The sequence below is a fragment of the Salvelinus alpinus genome, chromosome 16 (assembly GCF_045679555.1).
Source record: "Salvelinus alpinus chromosome 16, SLU_Salpinus.1, whole genome shotgun sequence".
NCBI lineage: Eukaryota > Metazoa > Chordata > Actinopteri > Salmoniformes > Salmonidae > Salvelinus > Salvelinus alpinus.
Genome location: NC_092101.1, coordinates 16,901,701 through 16,914,361, shown reverse-complemented (window position 1 = coordinate 16,914,361; position 12,661 = coordinate 16,901,701).

Here is a 12,661-nt window from a genome sequence, read left to right as displayed (position 1 = left end):
ATTTTACTAGTGAGCAAGCTTCTCTTGAAAGACTGGCCCCTAGCACCTTTTTTTGACATTAACTCTGTCATAACCACATTTGGACCCATGATGGAACTGTCAATTGTTTTTAAAGCCTGCTCATTAAAATTGGTATTTAATGAGGTTTCTACCTTGTCAGCAAACTCCTTACTCTGCCTTTGACCAGCACACTGTATGTCCATAGACTAGACAGTGGAAAATGTGGATCAGTTTCTGCAGGCAGGAACATGACACTTTATTAGGTTATTCCATGCTAAGTGTTATGAAGCGGACAAAGTCATGTGATTCACAATAGTGGAAACTCCAGTTTCCATTAACATGGGATATTTAAAAAGCCTCCACATCCTGTCTCCTTCCCAATCTGTCACTCTCACCGAGACTTGTTCCAGCTGCACAGCCCCTGGGCCTGAAGGCAGAGCAGAACTGCTCTGAACAGGCCAGGACCCGGAAGGAGATGAAACAATCCTGTCAGACATGTTTATTCAAGATTTATTATCGGTATGTAGAAACCTGATATTGATCCAGTTTAGTCCCCTTAAAACACCCCTTTTATAGAAAGCTGAATCAGAAAATGTCCATGTGCTTCGTCAGCATGTGAGGTGTTAGTAAATCAAACTGGGCAGGCTTACTCACATACTGGGCGTGAGATCCAAAGAATGGGTTGTGATCAATTGACAATATCTACTTACTAGTTTCTAAGCAGTGACTCCAGTTGGTGACGCTGTGGATTGAGAAGTCATCTAGAGGGGGATGCCACTTTCGGGAATTGCTGTTAGTGTACAAATGACAGGGAAGGGGAGGCCATTTTGGGGGTTGTCCTGTGGCATTAGAATGAGATCCCTGAGGAAGCTGTAACTGAATCAAGTGAAGGCAGAGAACAGGGACACAGTGTTCCTATTGAGCACTTGAATGGCTCAACCATGTCACAACATGACTCCATAGGCTGGTTAAATGCTTTCTGACCACTAATCAGTCCCCCTCTGCTGCACCAGTCTTACTCAACTGCTATTAGAGTCTATGCTGAAAGATAGTTTCTTATAGCGGTTAACCCAGAACTAAAATCTTGCGTAATTTGGTCAGATATCTACGCTACCGTTTGTTTACTAGTCTGTCCCCATTCATTTTTACGTATCTATTAACTTCCGCCCTAAAACATCTCACGTGTCTTCGGTATAAAGGGCTCTCACTGGATACTTGTTTGTTACACCTATCCATTGCCTGTATTCCAATGTAGTTGTAAGGCTCAATGTACATATTCATGTACAGTTCCCAGTGATTTTTGTTGTTGTATCCTTTGTGGCCTCCGTCACACTATCAGTGGTCTACCTGACATTTCCCTCTTGTTATTAATATTAATACCAGCCCTTCACTGTAGGAAGGTAGCTCATTATGGAAAATAACATAACCTGTGTAATTATATAACAAATGAATAAGTACGTTTTAGAAGTGTGTAATTTGGAGAAGTTAAGTATCAGTGGTGAAAGTGTTTTGCTTGTGGCAGGTGGTCCTTTTTGAGATGGTATTGGGAGCGTGCTGTGTGAGAGGAAATGAAAGGCCTTCGAACATTTGTAAAATTAGAGGGTTGGGAAATCAAAAAGGTATGTTAAATAAAATGTCTTGAGGATAGTTGCTAAAGTATATCTGAATTACACACATGTCACCAACAGAGAAATCATCAACCACCAATTAGATCGGTATTCAGACACACACAAAAACAACAGAATTCAATCCAGGTTGTTTGTCTGTGTAGTGTGTACTAAAGCTAGCAGACACCTGTACAGCCTGGGGCAAAGTCAAGCTTGGCTGTGCACTGAGAGGCAGCAGAGGGCTAAACTGATTGAAGTACCTGACCTTTTGGTGGTTCTGTGTAAAGAGGGGGCCTGCAGACTCTCAGTCAGCTGTCAGATACTGCATCCAGGCTGGGAGTGGGAGTTGGGGCCTGACTCTGGCTCCCACGCCACTGACCCACTTCTCTTCTTCTCACAAACAGCCAGCCAGGGGACCAGCTAGGTAACGTTTCCACAAATAGGAGTGTGGGGCATTTCGGAGAAAGTCGCCAATCCGCAACAAACATCCTGCTGCTGGCTTGAGGTAATTAGCTTTGTGGCTAGGAGCAAATGGTCTTCACTCCACACAGAGAGAGGCATCTCCCTGTGCTCCATTTGGCAAATCTGACCATAATTATATCCTCTATCCAGCTGATTCCTGCTTATAAGCAAAAACTAAAGCAGGAATTACCAGTCACTCGCTCAATACAGAAGTGGTCAGATGACGCGGATACTACGCTACAGGACTGTTTTGCTAACACAGACTGGAATATGTTCCGGGATTAATCCAATGGCATTGAGGAGTATAACACCTCAGTCATGGGCTTCATCAATAAGTGCATCGACGACGTCGTCCCCACGGTGACCGTACGTACATACCCCAACCAGAAGCCATTGATTACAGGCAACATCCGCATCAAGCTAAAGACTAGAGCTGCCGCTTTCAAGGAGCGGGACACTAATCCGGACGCCTATACGAAATCCCGCTATGCCCTCAGATGAACCATCAAACAAGCAAAGCGTCAATACAGAATTAAGATGGAATCCTACTACACCGGCTCTGACGCTCTTCTGATGTGTCAGGGCTTGAAAACTATTACGGACTACAAAGGGAAACCCAGACGCGAGCTGCCCAGTGACGCGAGGCTAGCAGACGAGCTAAATGCCTTTTATGCTCGCTTCAAGGCAATCAACACTGACGCATGCATGAGAGCACCAGCTGTTCTGGATGACTGTGTGATAAAGCTCTCAGTAGCCGATGTGAGCAAGACCTTTGAACAGGTCAACATTCACAAAGCTCCGGGGCCAGATGGATTACCAGGACGTGTACTCAAAAACTAAACACCTCCCTCTAGGACTAAACACCTCCCTCTGCAACTGGATCCTGGACTTCCTGATGGGCCGCCCCCCAGATGGAAAGGGTAGGCAATAACATGTCTGCCACGCTGATCCTCAACACTGGGGCCCCTCAGGGGTGTGTACTTAGTCCCCTCCTGTACTCCCTGTTCACCCACGACTGTGTGGCCAAATACGACTCCAACACCATTAAGTTTGCTGATGACACAACAGTGGTAGGCCTGATCACCGACAACGATGAGACAGCCTATTAGGAGTAGTTCAGGGAACTTGCAGTGTGGTACGAGGACAACAACTTCTCCCTCAATGTGAGCAAGACAAAGGAGCTGATTGTGGACTACAGGAAAAGGCGGGCCGAACAGGCCCCCATTAACATTGACATGGCTGTAGTGGAGCGGGTCGACAGTTTCAAGTTCCTTGGTGTACACATCACCAACGATCTATCGCGGTCCAAACACACCAAGACAGTTGTGAAGAGGGCACGACAAAACCTTTTCCCCCTCAGGAGACTGAAAAGATTTGGCATGGGTCCCCAGATCCTCAAAAAGTTCTACAGCTGCACCATCGAGAGCATCTGACCGGTTGCATCACGGCCTGGCATGGCAACTGCTCGGCGTCTGACCGTAAGGCGCTACAGAGGGTAGTGCGTACAGCCCAGTACATCACTGGGGCCAAGCTTTCTGCAATCCAGGACCTATATATTAGGCGGTGTCAGAGGAATGCCCATAATATTGTCAGAGGCTCCAGTCACCCCAAGTCATAGACTGTTCTCTCTGCTATCGCACAGCAAGCGGTACCGGAGCTCCAAGTCTGGGTCCAAAAGTGTGTGTTTGTGTGTGTGTATTCCTGAGAGAGAGCATTTTAGAGTTTTTGCTATGGTTTATTATCTGTATCTAAAACCATGTGAACACACACAGTGCACCCCAGCCTTCCTTTGTTCTGTGCTGTTTAAAGCTGCCTGTCCCCTTCCTAGAGAGAGCCGAGATGGGGCGCATTTTATGTCTGAAATGTGCTGCATGTTTGCATGCAATGAGCTCTGAGTCATCGCCTTGGGCTTTCTTCAAGGAAATCCTTACATTTTTCACACCTTTGATCCTCATTCAGTTGTGCGTTCATGCCAGCATAAAAAACATCTTCCTCACACCTTGATTTTACAGACACTGCTAGAGTGTTCCAATTCAAAGACATCTGTTTCTTCCCCTCTCCGCCTGAGGTTGTTCAAAACAAAATGGTGGGGCTAGTCGTGACTGCCTTGGCTGGGATCAATGTGTAAAATATCCCTGGCTCTCCCTGGGGCTGCTAACAATGATGTTTGTGGCACTGTGGCATTCCAACAGTAGGGTAGGACAGAGGGGGAGACGGGGGAGAGATGAGTGGGGTGCCAGGGTGAGGCTGTGGGCACAGGGGTCTGTAAATGCGTTAACCCCCTCCACTTTCTAACACTGTTGTGTGATTCACTAGGTAATTGGGGGAGAGCTCATCGAGGCAAGCATGTTCTTTCAGAAGGCATATGTCCTGTACATTTAGATTGAGTCAGATAGTCTGGTAGAAAGTAACTTTGCAGCAGCGCTGAAAAGATCATAACAGTGTTCATTTGTTCATTTGCCAAGCCATTCATGTTCCTTTGGCCATTAACTATGTTGGGAGAGAGAGGGGTTTTTGAGATGAGCGAACACTTTCATATTTTTGTATGTCCTCGTGACCTTTTTATATCATCCTGTGGTCACTTACAGTCAATTCTACATGTCATTCACAGCATGTTGCTACAATAATACTGCATGGCGGGCCGGACGGATGGGAGGGCCTCTTCTGGTGACAGCTGTGGGTGACAGTGCTAGCATGTAGATCCTGGCCAAGTCATTCCCTTTGCTCTTACCAAACAAGGGGCTAGGGCCTTTTGGTTGGCACCATCTTTTGAGTTAGTCGTGTTTTGGCTGTGGAACTTTCCTGTGAGATGTCCATCAGAGGGATCTGGGATGGGATGGTCTTTGTTTTCCTGCCCGATGGGAATTTAAAGAAGACTCGTGAACACACATTCTCCTGTTCTGGTTGATCTCTCTCTTTCCATAACACAGAGCACCACAAAGGAATGTATTTGTTTTACACACACAACTGTGTGTGTGTGTGTGTGTGTGTGTGTGTGTGTGTGTGTGTGTGTGTGTGTGTGTGTGTGTGTGTGTGTGTGTGTGTGTGTGTGTGTGTGTGTGTGTGTGTGTGTGTGACACATATACACACAGACAACTAGAACTCTTAAGAGGGTCAAGTGTTGTCTCAGACATGTCAGTGTACTTCTAATAGCCTGGTATGTCCAGATAAGTATAATGTGGTTATATGAGTGTAAGGACCTGTTATTGGAGGAATAGAGTCAAAGGGTTCAGAATGGAAAGTAGAGAAACACCTTCGTGAGTATCTCCTTTCTTTTTTCTGCCTTTTGAGTTGTTTGGAAACTTTTGACAAGCATTGAAGTTCAGAGGACATTCATTTAGAATGTGCCCGCACTGCAAGGTCTGTCAAAGTGACTCACACCACCCCTCCCCCTATCCTCCCCTCCTTTTGGTTAGCTAACTGTCCCTCTTCTCTCCCTGTGTGACTGAGTGCTCAGTGGTTTCCTAATCACATGACTCTCCTCTGAAGCACTTGGAAAATATGCCATTGAGCTAGTTTCCACCGAGGACAACAAAGGCAGGCAGGCATAACTCCTTTAACACGCTTAGATCAGCTCTGGCAGGGCCCAGATTTCAGAGCTGTCCTCCTCATGCCTGCACGCAATCTCCCCCTGACACCTTCCAGTCTGGGGGACAGTGGAGCTGGCACCAATGTCTGCTTCAGAGGCCAGGCCCATTGATCAAATTCTGTCAGGTGGCTGTGGCCCAGCGCAAAGGGACAAGAGGAATGCAGTTATCACAGTTGTCCCCTCAGACTCACCGTGCTGATTGGCCAGTGACACTTTGGGGGACTCGATGACAAAAACAACAATGACAGGTTTGGCACTGTCTGAATTGATATAACAGTGAACCCCTTTAAACTGCAGAACTCCCCATAGATAGACACCTGTAGATGAATATAGGCCATGACTATCCCTGTCTAGAGGGGTAATGTTCCATAGAGGATTCCCACTGATATCCATCCTGGCTCCTGCGTCACCCTCCTCCCTGATTCTCCTCCCTACGTCAGCCCACTTTGGATTTTCCACCCTCTTCATGGTCTTGATGATGACGTTCACTGCTAATCCCTGCATATTATGGCCTGTGTCCTAGTGACCTAAGTTGCCAGACCAAACAGGGCTACAGGGACTGCTATGGTTCAATCTGACCATAACCATTGCAGCTATCTGTTTGTCAGACGACATTGTATTGCAGTGGTTGTGTGTGTGTTTAGCCACGGCCAGGGTGGTCAGGAATCCCCAGAATGCCGTCATTGATCTGTGCGTCACGTGCATTTCCAAAAGCACAGTGGTCAGTCCAGGACTCCCTCCAACTAGAATCTCAGGGGATTTTCCCGAAATGTTTGGAAAAGGACTGAGACTGGAGATGTTTAAAGTGAAGTGGTGTACTTATCTCTCTGGTGGAAGCTTTGCATCTATTAAGAATACTGTGAGGCCAGGAGTATTCTACATTGTCCAGGGGTCATTAATAGGGGTCTGACCCCCCCCTATCAAGTATTTTTTTAAATAATTGATTTGGCTGAACTTTGCCGTGCACAATAAACACATCCTTAACAAGCAGTTAATGCCAGGTATATCAACTGGACAGTAAAAATAGACACATCTGACTAATTAACTGTGAAGTTATAGTTGGCTGACTGGCTGTATCGAGTAACGTCAACAGAAACAATATTCAACATGACTAAACATAGCCAGATAGCGATCTTAGATCAAATCAAATTTTATTTGTCACATGCGCCAAATAGAACAATACAACCTTACCGAAAGCCCTTAACCAACAATGCAGTTCAAGAAATAGGGTTGAGAAAATATTTCCTAAATAAACTAAAGTAAACATTTTAAATTAAAAGTAACACAATACAATAACAATAACAAGGCTATATACAGGGGGTACTGGTACTGAGTCAATGTGTGGGGGTACAGGTTAGTCGAGGTAATTTGTACGTGTAGGTAGGGGCGAAGTGACTATGCATAGATAATGAACAGCGAGTAGCAGCAGTGTAAAAATAAATGGGGGGGGGGTCAATATAAATAGTCTGGGTGGCCATTTGATTAATTATTCAGCAGTCTTGTGGCTTGGTGGTAGAAGATATTAAGGAGCCTTTTGGACCCAGACTTGGCGCTCTGGTACCGCTTGCTGTGCGGTAGCAGAGAGAACAGTCTATGACTTGGATGACTGGAGTCTTCAAAAAAATATTGGGCCTTTCTCTGACACTGCTATGCTTAGTCTGAAGTATTATTACCCAGGGTGTTTTTCTAGACTATAATAGACAATGTGAGGATATTGTGCAACTTCAGATCTGTTGATCTAAATTATTCCCAGAATAATACAATCCTTGAAATAAAAAGATAAAAAAATTGTTTTTCCCCCACACATTTGAGAGCCATGAGGTGATCAAATTCCTTTTCAGTTGGCTGCTTTTGAACTCAAGTGTCTCCTTTGATCTCTCAAGTCTCTCCTACATTAGTCATATACTTCTGTAGATATACTGTAGAGGAGACAGTCAGTTTGAAGTTGCTGCTCTGACTCACTACTGATTGATGTAATGTAATCTATCCAGAATAATGCTTTAACTGCAGATGGATATCATTGTCAGTAGATTGGTATAAAAACATGCCTTCTAAGAAATGACGGATTGAGATCATTTCAGTCATCAGTTTGTGCAATGTAGTTGTAACCAACTGGGGAAGTCAAGGGAGGGGGAAGATAGCTACATTTGATTTGCATCTATTTGTCCTGCTCGTGACAATTCTTGGAACACCTGACTTCAGTCTAGAGTACAATGAACCCTCAGCTATAGATTTACAGCCCACACTATGCTGTTATCAGAGCGAGAGAAAGAGGAGCTGGCAGAGGGAGAGAGAAAAACGGCCGGGGCTGAGCCAGTAGGAGAGGGGAATGAATGACGTCACCAGTGATGATAGTGCTATTTTAAGCGTGCAATAGGGAGAAGGCCGCAGCCAGCGATCGCTACTCTCCTGACATCAGAAATGAAATCAGGCTCTCTGACTGATAATGACCTTTTGTGTCAATGATTAGAGAACCGAGAGAGGAAGAAAGAGGGAGATAGGGATAGAGATGGTGAAGAGAGAGCGAGAGTCAGAGGAAGAGAGAGAGAAAAAGAGAAATAAAGAGACCGCATGAAGAAAAAGGTGTTAGAGGGGGTTTGCCAGTTCAGTGCTGATTAGATTAGACCAGCTCGTCATCCAGCATTAAGCCCAGGATACACAGGGATTAGTGGCCAAGGGATTCTGCAGAGTCCTGGCATGTGGGTGTGGATATGTTCATACGTGTGTGGGAGGAGAGTGAGTGGGTGGTTTCTCAACTTGTTTGGACCGAGAAAGGAAATGGCTGCATCTGGTACTGATCATTGTGTACAGTACACAGTATCATTGCTTTGTTCCTTTTGAAAACACACCAGGAACACGGCAGCCTTTATTATGTCACTGACATCTGGACAGATGTACAACTGATGGGATTCATATTCATAAGGGCAGTCTCTAAGATTTTCCAGAAGAAATTAGTCATGTCCAAGAAGTTCATTCCTCAGTGCCAAGCTATCCCGTTCTGCTCTGCCGGGCACTTCCCTACCTTCCCTAGTCCATGAAGTCACGTTTAACCTTTTCCAGTCCACGCTTTGTCCCTCTGATACACTGCCTCTAGCTGCCAAACAAACAAATTGAGTTAACACCCTCCCGGCGTGACAAACTTCACCGCTATAAAGGTTCTTATCGTGCTTGGCTTGTGTCTGGTGGGTTGATTTAATTTGCTTATTTAGCACATTGAGGCGAGTTCCAGGGTGAGTCTTATTGTGGGGCCTTTCAATGTGACAACACCATAAAAGGCTGCAATTATCAGGTCCACTTTGTGGGGGTGTTAAGTTTACACCATTTAGATCCGGCTGTGCTCTGTAAGTGGCTGCCAGGACATTGGGATGGAGGGGTGAGGTCCCACTGAGGAGTCAGTCGAGGTGTCCGATTATCCGCCTCACGAACTGGGATGTGTTTTGAAATGAGAATGAGAAACGATTCTAAAACAATGAGAAATGGTGAGAAACAATGAGAAACGATTCTGGCTAAAGACAGGATCTGATCGAAACAACTGTTTGGTTAACAAAAATGATTTTTTTAAAAGCCTCTCTTACCAGCCTGGTTGCCAGCTTTATGAGTCATTTCCTGATGTTTGTCCAATGATACAGCAAAGTAGCAGCAGTACAGTGCATACTGTATGAAACAGTTTAAATTTCAGTCAGAGGTCTTAGTCATTGATGATGAGGCAGTTGATGTATCATTGTTGTGAATAGTGTGAATAGGAGTTAGCCATAGTTGACAATACAGCCTGGAGGGCCTGGCTCATAGCTGCACCCATATCTTCCTGTTTGACTCAACCCTGTCTATAGACATTGTTTCAGGTGTAAGAGATAGTCAAATGACTGAACTTTTGATTGACCAATAATTTACGAATGGTCCCTTGGATTACTTACACTGTACACAATGTACATTTATCCGGCTATAACTGCCAGTTTGGAATGTGTTGACCAAGAAACTGTGTGATGATACATCAAATGTTGTGCAATGGCAGTTGGAAGTTGGAAAAACAATGTGAAATGTTTGGCTTTTATCTATAATGCCTTGGGGTCCTATCCAATAAAAAGAGACTACCAGGTTTGTGGTTCAAAGTTAAGCTCACTAGTGAGAGACTATACATGTACAGTCGTGGCCAAAAGTTTTGAGAATGAAACAAATATTAATTTCCACAAAGTTTGCTGCTTCAGTGTCTTTAGATATTTTTGTCAGATGTTACTATGGAATACTGAAGTATAATTACAAGCATTTCATAAGTGTCAAAGGCTTTAATTGACAAATTCTTGAAGTTGATGCAAAGAGTCAATATTTGCAGTGTTGATGCTTCCTTTTCAAGACCTCTGCAATCTGCCCTGGCATGCTGTTAATCACCTTCTGGGCCACATCCTGACTGATGGCAGCCCATTCTTGCATAATCAATGCTTGGAGTTTGTCAGAATTTGTGGGGTTTTGTTTGTCCACCTGCCTCTTGAGGATTGACCACAAGTTCTCAATGGGATTAAGGTCTGGGGAGTTTCCTGGCCAGTTTCCTGGCCATTTCCTGACCAAAAAATAAAAATGTTTTGTTTCCAGGACCACTTAGTTATCACTTTTGCCTTATAGCAAGGTGCTCCATCATGCTGGAAAAGGCATTGTTCGTCACCAAACCGTTCCTGGATGGTTGGGAGAAGTTGCTCTCGGAGGATGTGTTGGTATCATTCTTTATTCATGGCTGTGTTCTTAGGCAAAATTGTGAGTGAGCCCACTCCCTTGGCTGAGAAGCAACCCCACACATGAATGTCATGTTGGCATGACACAAGACTGATGGTAGCGCTCACCATGTCTTCTCCGGACAAGTTTTTTTCCGGATGCCCCAAACAATTGGAAAGGTTATTCATCAGAGAAAATGACTTTACCCCAGTCCTCAGCAGTCCAATCCCTGTACCTTTTGCAGAATATCAGTCTGTCCCTGATGTTTTTCCTGGAGAGAAGTGGCTTCTTTGCTGCCCTTCTTGACACCAGGCCATCCTCCAAAAGTATTCACCTTACTGTGCATGCAGTTGCACTCACACCTGCCTGCTGCCATTCCTGAGCAAGCTCTGTACTGGTGGTTCCCCGATCCCGCAGCTGAATCAACTTTAGGAGACGGTCCTGGCGCTTGCTGGACTTTCTTGGGTGCCCTGAAGCCTTCTTCACAACAATTTAACCACTCTCCTTGAAGTTCTTGATGATCCGATAAATGGTTGATTTAGGTGCAATCTTACTGGCAGCAATATCCTTGCATGTGAAGCCCTTTTTGTGCAAAGCAATGATGACGGCACGTGTTTCCTTGAAGGTAACCATGGTTGACCGAGGAAGAACAATGATTCCAAGCACCACCCTCCTTTTGAAGCTTCCAGTCTGTTATTCGAACTCAATCAGCATGACAGAGTGATCTCCAGACTTGTCCTCATCAACACTCACACCTGTGTTAACGGGAGAATCACTGACATGATGTCAACTGGTCCTTTTGTCGCAGGGCTGAAATGCAGTGGAAATGTTTTTGGGTGATTCAGTTAATTTGCATGGCAAAGAGGGACGTTGAAATTAATTGCAATTCATCTGATCACTGTTCATAACATTCTGGAGTATATGCAAATTGCCATCATACAAACTGAGGCAGCAGACTTTGTGAAAATTTATATTTGTGTCATTCTCAAAACCTTTGGCCACGCCTGTATAATATATACATGGATTTTTTTGTTGGCTGGATTTGTAGAGTACACATGTATGTTTGACGGAGTAGTCTAACCATTTAAAAGAATAGTCTATACATTGAATAACCTAGTTGGCAAGTTTGACACTTTTTCCATCTCATGTTCTGCGCTATAATCTGTAAGAACCACCGATGTGTCATCAGTCATCTGTTACTGTTACCTGAGAACTGCTTCAATTCAAAGCTCCTCCTCGTGCAGGTGTGGGATCAGAGCCTTGACTATACGCCACCTCAGCCCTCCAGCCTTACTACTTAACAGGCTGTCTATCTTCATATGGGCCTGGGGATCAGACAGCAGGTTGGACTGGTGAGTGGGAGCTTTCCTAGAAGTTCACTCCATTTCTTCTAAGAGTTGGAATGATCTGCCATGAGATAATTGATCTGAATACCAATATTCTGCCCTCAGGTATACAGGTGCACTTCTGGCTTATTCCGTTTGAATAATTAAAGTCTTTGACTCACCTCTGAACTCCCAGATTGGTTTACTTTCCACACTGTAAATCTTTAAGGCTCACTCATCTGGGTCTGTTTTTCCACTTCCTGTCTTGTCATACAGTTTCATTAGGTTGTGGCAGGTGTGTCCCACTGCCTTGCCGTGTGATTCAGGAGAATATCATCGCTTGAGAACAACAAGCTGTGAACCGACTGAATCTGGCTTCTCTCACTCTCATTTGTTTGTCTCTGAAGCCGGGGGCGGCCCGCTGGTGACTTTGATAGACTGAAATGCTGCTCACCCACACACACACGTTCACACTGTCACACACTCCCACGCACATACACTCATCACACACACTGTCTGTCACACACACATCTGATATCCAATGTGAAATGTTTACGATCCACCCACACCACTCCATGCATGCTCTCTTGTCAAGAAACTCTTTCCTGTCCAGAAGTATGTGAGAAGTTACCATATAGTAAATACTGTGTACGTCTGTTAATAGGCCTACACATGCTTATCCTACCATAGACTATCTGTATGGCTGTGTTGCTCTGATCTTATAATCCATATAATAATGTTGGCAAAGGGTCATGGCACAGCCGTAAGAGATAAGGTAGAATGAAATGAAAATATATCACTCCCTCTGAAAAATGTCCGCTTCTCAGCCAATAAAATGTTTTGCCTCCTGAGTGTAGGACAGGCTGTTTGTCTGATTATGAAAACCTGTTTCTTACTGTCCTGCAAACACTGTGGACAACCAGCATATAGATGTGTAGCCTATAGCCTCAGATCTTCAATAGGATCAATGTTTC